The sequence below is a fragment of the Gekko japonicus genome, unplaced genomic scaffold (assembly GCF_001447785.1).
Source record: "Gekko japonicus isolate JY-2015 unplaced genomic scaffold, Gekko_japonicus_V1.1 scaffold4523, whole genome shotgun sequence".
Classification (NCBI taxonomy): Eukaryota; Metazoa; Chordata; class Lepidosauria; order Squamata; family Gekkonidae; genus Gekko; species Gekko japonicus.
Window position 1 is genome coordinate 6,280 of NW_015162097.1, and position 5,803 is coordinate 12,082.

Sequence of the window (5,803 nt, forward strand, 5' to 3'; positions counted from 1 at the left end):
GCCGCCCGATTGGTCCTCGCCGCCGCCGCCGGCTCCCGGACTGGCTGGCGACGCTCTCGGGCCGCGATTGGACCAGGCGCCTGCCCGTCTCCCTACTCTCCCGCCCCTTGCCCCTCCCGAGCTTGAAAGATGCTCTGCGCTCATACCGGTGCCAACTTTGGGTTGGGGAATTCCTGGAGATTTGGGGTGGAACCCGGGCAGGGCGTAAAATGCCATCGGATAAATGTTTGGGACAGTGACCTATACTGCTGGGTATGGCTTGTTGTAAGGAGGATCCCCTGATGTGATTTCTGTACCGCTTACTGTCTCCCGTGGAGACTTATGCTCTGCTGCACGTCTGGCTGGTGGTTCCAGACTTCTAATATCCTCCTGATGCATTGCTTATTGGATGTCCCGTTTGGTTGATTGGAAGTTCCTGGAGATCGAATCAGTCAAGCCTAAAAGAAATCAATGCTCCCTCTAAGCTGTGGAGTCTTGTGAGCAAAAATTCTACTTGGTGAGCTACTGGCATTGAAGTTGTGAGCAAGCGATTTGGCTGCTGCATAAATTAGCTTGCTCTGGAGTCCTCCTTCCTGAGCTAAGACAAAAATGTGTGAGCAGGAGGCTAAAAGGCTGTGAGCTAGCTCACACTATTTAATACAGTTCCTCATGTTGTGGTGACCCCCAACCATAAAATTATTTTCATTGCTATTACAAGACCACTGCAAATTTGTGTTTTCCAATGGTCTTAGGCGACCCCTGTGAAAGGGCCGTTCGACCCCCAAAGGGGTCAAGACCCACAGGTTGAGAACAGCTGCCCTAATGTGATTTCTGTACCGCTTACTGTCTCCTGTGGAGACTTATGCTCTGCTGCACTGGCTGGTGGTTCCAGACTTCTAATATCCTCCTGATGCATTGCTTATTGGATGTCCTGTTTGGTTGATTGGAAGTTCCTGGAGATCGAATCAGTCAAGCCTAAAAGAAATCAACGCTCCCTCTAAGCTGTGGAGTCTTGTGAGCAAAAATTCTACTTGGTGAGCTACTGGCATTGAAGTTGTGAGCAAGCGAGTTGGCTGCTGGGTCAATTAGTTTGCTCTGGAGCCCTCCTTCCTGAGCTAAGACAAAAATGTATGAGCTGGAGGCTAAAAGGCTGTGAGCTAGCTAACACCAACTCAGCTTAGAGGGAACTCCGGAGATAAGCAATGCTCCCTCTAAGCTGTAGAGTCCTGTGAGCAAAAATTCTGCTTTGTGAGCTACCGGCATTCAAGTTGAGAGCAAGCAATTTGGGTACTGCATCAATTAGTTTGCTCTGGAGCCCTCCTTCCTGATCGGAAGTTCCTGGAGATTGAATCAATCAAGCCTAAAAGAAATCAATGTTCCCTCTAAGCTGTAGAGTTCTGTGAGCAAAAACTCTACTTGGTGAGGTACTAGCATTCGAGTTGTGAGCCAGCAATTTGACTGATGCATCAATTAGTTTGCTCTGGAGCCCTCCTTCCTGAGCTAAGACAAAAATGTATGAGCTGGAGGCTAAAAGGCTGTGAGCTAGCTCACACTAACTCAGCTTAGAGGGAACTCCAGAGATAAGCAATGCTCCCTCTAAGCTGTAGAGTCCTGTGAGCAAAAATTCTGCTTTGTGAGCTACCGGCATTCAAGTTGAGAGCAAGCAATTTGGCTACTGCATTAACTAGTTTGCTCGGGAGCTACATCCTTCCTTAGCTAATACAAAAATGTGTGAGCCTGAGGCTAAAAGACTGTGAGCTCACTCACACTAACTCAGCTTAGAGGGAACAGTCCCTGACTGTCCCCTGGAAGGCCAGAGACCGAAGCTGAAGCTCAACTACTTTGGCCAGCCAATGAGAAGGGAGCACTCTCTGGAGAAGACCCTGATGCTGGGAAAGACTGAAGGTCAAAGAAGACAGAGATGGCAAAGGATGAGATGGTTAGACAGTGTTGTTGAGGCAACGGACATGAAATTAAGGACGATGGAAGACAGGTGGGCCTGGTGTGATGTGGTCCGTGGGGTCGTGAAGAGTCAGACTCGAATGTGCGACTGAACAACAACAGCAACATGTATACTCCGTGAACACATGAAGCTGCCTTATACTGAAGAAGAAGAAGAAGAAGAGATTGGATTTACATCCGGCCCTTCACTACCCGAAGGAGTCTCAGAGTGGCTTACAAACTCCTTCCCCTTCCCCCCCCACAACAGATGCCCTGTGAGGCAGGTGGGGCTGAGAGAGCTCTTAACAGAAAGGGCTCTTTTTCAAGGACAGCTCTTATCAGAGCTACACCTTGCCCAAGGTCATCCAGCAGTTGCAAGTGGAGGAGTGGGGGAATCAAACCTGGCTCTCCCAGATTAGAGTCCACGCACTTAACCACTACAAGCTTTTTAGCTTGGAGAAACGACGACTGAGGGGTGACATGATCGAGGTTTATAAGATTATGCATGGGAAAGAGCAGGTAGAGAAAGAGGTACTTTTCTCCCTTTCTCACAATACAAGAACTCGTGGGCACTCCGTGAAATTGCTGAGCGGTCGGGTTAGAACAGATAAAAGGAAGTACTTCTTCACCCAAAGAGTGATTAACACATGGAATTCACTGCCACAGGAAGTGGTGGCTCTGGGGCAAGTGATGCTCTGTCTTCTTGGTGCTTGGGGGGGGGTCCACAGGGGGAGGGCTTCTAATGTCCTGGCTCCACTGGTGGACCTCCTGATGGCACCTGGTGTTTCTGGCCACTGTGTGACACAGAGTGTTGGACTGAATGGGCCTTTGGCCTGATCCAACATTGGCATCTCGTATGATCTTATGTTCTTACACCAAACTGTAAGTCAGTATAAGACCTTCTCCTTCTCCACCTCCTCCTTCATCATCATCAGCATAATCAGCACCATCACCACCACTGTGCGTTAAGGTTCCCAACTTCAGGGGGCACCTGGAGATCTCTCCCGTGATTACAATTAATCTCCCGATGACCAAGATCAGTTCCCCCTGGAGAAAATGGCTGCTTTGGGGGAGGAATCTATGGCCTCAACGTCATGGTTGACTTCTGGCGACCCCTAGTGGGGCGTGGATGTTTCAGAGAGGTGTCTTGCTATTACCTGCCTCGGCCTCCTGGCCCTGGTATTCCTTTTTTTAAAAAAACAACATACCTTTTTTATTTTATAACAGACAAACAAAGAAACGTATAAACATTCAAACATATAGTCGGGGGATTAGTTTACATCCATGCTATATATAATTATTAACCTCATACATGAACCAGTTGTTATTTTTACTTTTTTCCACACCTTTTCCACACCTTATAGTTTACATATAAAAATCTTTACATATAATAAAGGATGTAATTCAGTGTCCTATTTCAGTTATATGTCTGTAAAAATCATAGAATCACAGAATGTTAGAGTTGGAAGGGACCTTGCAGATAATCTGGTCCAACCCCCTGCACTCTGCAGGAGCACAGCCGAAAGATAGCCCTACATACCTACAACATACCCAAAAGATGGTCATCCAGCCTCCGCTTGAAAACGTCCAGCGAAGGAGCATCTACCACCTCCCAAGGCAGACTGTTCCACTGCTCAACCACTCTTACAGTTAGGAAGTTTCTCCTGATATTTAGCCGGTAACGACTCCCTTGTAATTTTCACCCATTAGATCTAGTCTTGCAATCCGGAGCAAGAGAGAATAGATTTGCTCCATCTTCTACACGACAGGCCTTCAGATATTTGAAGACTGCAATCATGTCCCCTCTAAGCCTTCTCTTTCCCAGGCTAAACAGACCCAACTCTTTCAGCCTTTCCTCGTAAGACTTGGATTCCAACCCTCTCACCATCCTGGTTGCCCTCTTCTGGACACGCTCGAGCTTGTCATCATCCTCCCTAAAATGTGGTGCCCAAAAGTACTTTCTCTTACTTGTTCTAAGCCTAAAAAGGTAAAGGTAGAAGTTTCCCTTGCTTGAAAGCCAGTCGAATCTGACTCAAGGGGGCTGTGCTCATCTCCCTTTCCAAGCTGAAGAGCCAGCACTGTCCGAAGACTTTTTCCATGGTCATGTGGCTGGCATGACTAGACACCGAAGTGCACGGAACGCTGTTACCTTCCCACCAAAGCGGTACCTATTTATCTAATTTTCACCCATTAGATCTAGTCTTGCAATCCGGAGCAAGAGAGAATAGATTTGCTCCATCTTCTACACGACAGGCCTTCAGATACTTGAAGACTGCAATCATGTCCCCTCTAAGCCTTCTCTTTCCCAGGCTAAACAGACCCAACTCTTTCAGCCTTTCCACGTAAGACTTGGATTCCAACCCTCTCACCATCCTGGTTGCCCTCTTCTGGACACGCTCGAGCTTGTCAGCATCCTTCCTAAAATGTGGTGCCCAAAACTGGACACAGTATTCCAGGTGAGGCCTGACCAGAGCAGAATAGAGCGGAACTACCACCTCCCGTGATCTGGACACAATGCTTCTGTTAATGCATCCTAAGATTGCATTCGCTTTCTTCACAGTCACCTCGCACTGCAGGCTCATGTTTAGCTTGTGATCAGCCAGAACACCCAGATCCCTTTCACATGTGCTGCTGTCAAGCCAAGTCCCTTGTTTTCTTCAATCCATTTATAAAATTTGGACCATTTATGGAGCAGCCCAATCACTCGCTCACAACTTGAATGCCAGGAGCTCACAAAGTAGAAATTTTGCTCACAGGACTCCATGGCTTAGAGGGAGCATTGCTTAGGACCACACTATCAATGTCCCAGTCTGTCCCAGAGAGGCTTTGAAGTCGTTAATGGTTAAGAGCGCGGACTCTAATCTGGGAGAACCGGATTTGATTCCCCCACTCCTCCACGTGCAGCTGCTGGTGTGACCTTGGGCCAGTCACAGCTCTCTCAGAGCTGTTCTCTCAAGAGCAGTTCTCAAAAGAGCTCTCTCGGGCCCACCCACCTCCCAGGGTGTCTGTTGTGGGGAGGGGAAGGGAAAGGTGCTTGTAAGCTGCTCTGAGACTCCAAGCGAAGGGCAGGGGATAAATCCAATCTGTTCTCTTCCCCGTCTTCTATTAACCACCTATTCTTCTATTCACTATTCACTAACCTTCTATTAACAGCCTTCTTCTATTAACTATGTAGCATGCTCTCCAGTTGTCCCCTTCTAACAGAGGCAGGTCCCGTTTTCTGGGACCCATCTCTGCAGAAGCAGTATTTTCTCTCTCTCTGACATATACTGGGTTCGAGATGCATATACTAATCAGCTCGTGGTTTATTTGTGAATCAGCTCAAACGAAGGAAAACTCCAGCAGGGCCGGAGCCCTGCTTATAAGCCCATGAAACGGCACACCCATCACACACCAACTCCCAACAATAGGCTATTTACGCAAACGTTGCCTCCCCATTGGTGGCTCCCAGGATCCTGAGGGTCTTATTGTGTTTCCTCCCCAAGCTCTCCCTGTCTCTGGCAGCACCGTGTTGCAGGGAAACCATATCAGTACATAACACTCTCTTTCTTTCTTTTTGGGCTATGTCTTGTTGAAATTCGGAGGGCGGGTTGCTAGCATCGTCCAAGGACCGGCTTTGTCCCCGGAGTCTCGAGAAGCGAACTCTCGGGAGCGCGGAACAGACGCATCATCTCTCATGTCAATGCATGCGCCTGAGCACGGAGGCACCCTGGAGTGCCCAGACTAGCCAATTCGCACACTGCAGAGTCTGAGAGATGTTTTTCAAGTATCTGTGACAGGGCAATGATGTGTTTCTCCTAAGTCTCTTTTTTTTTAGAAGAAGAAGAGAAGAGAAGAGGAGATTGGATTCATACCCCTCCCTTCACTACCCGAAGGAGTCTCA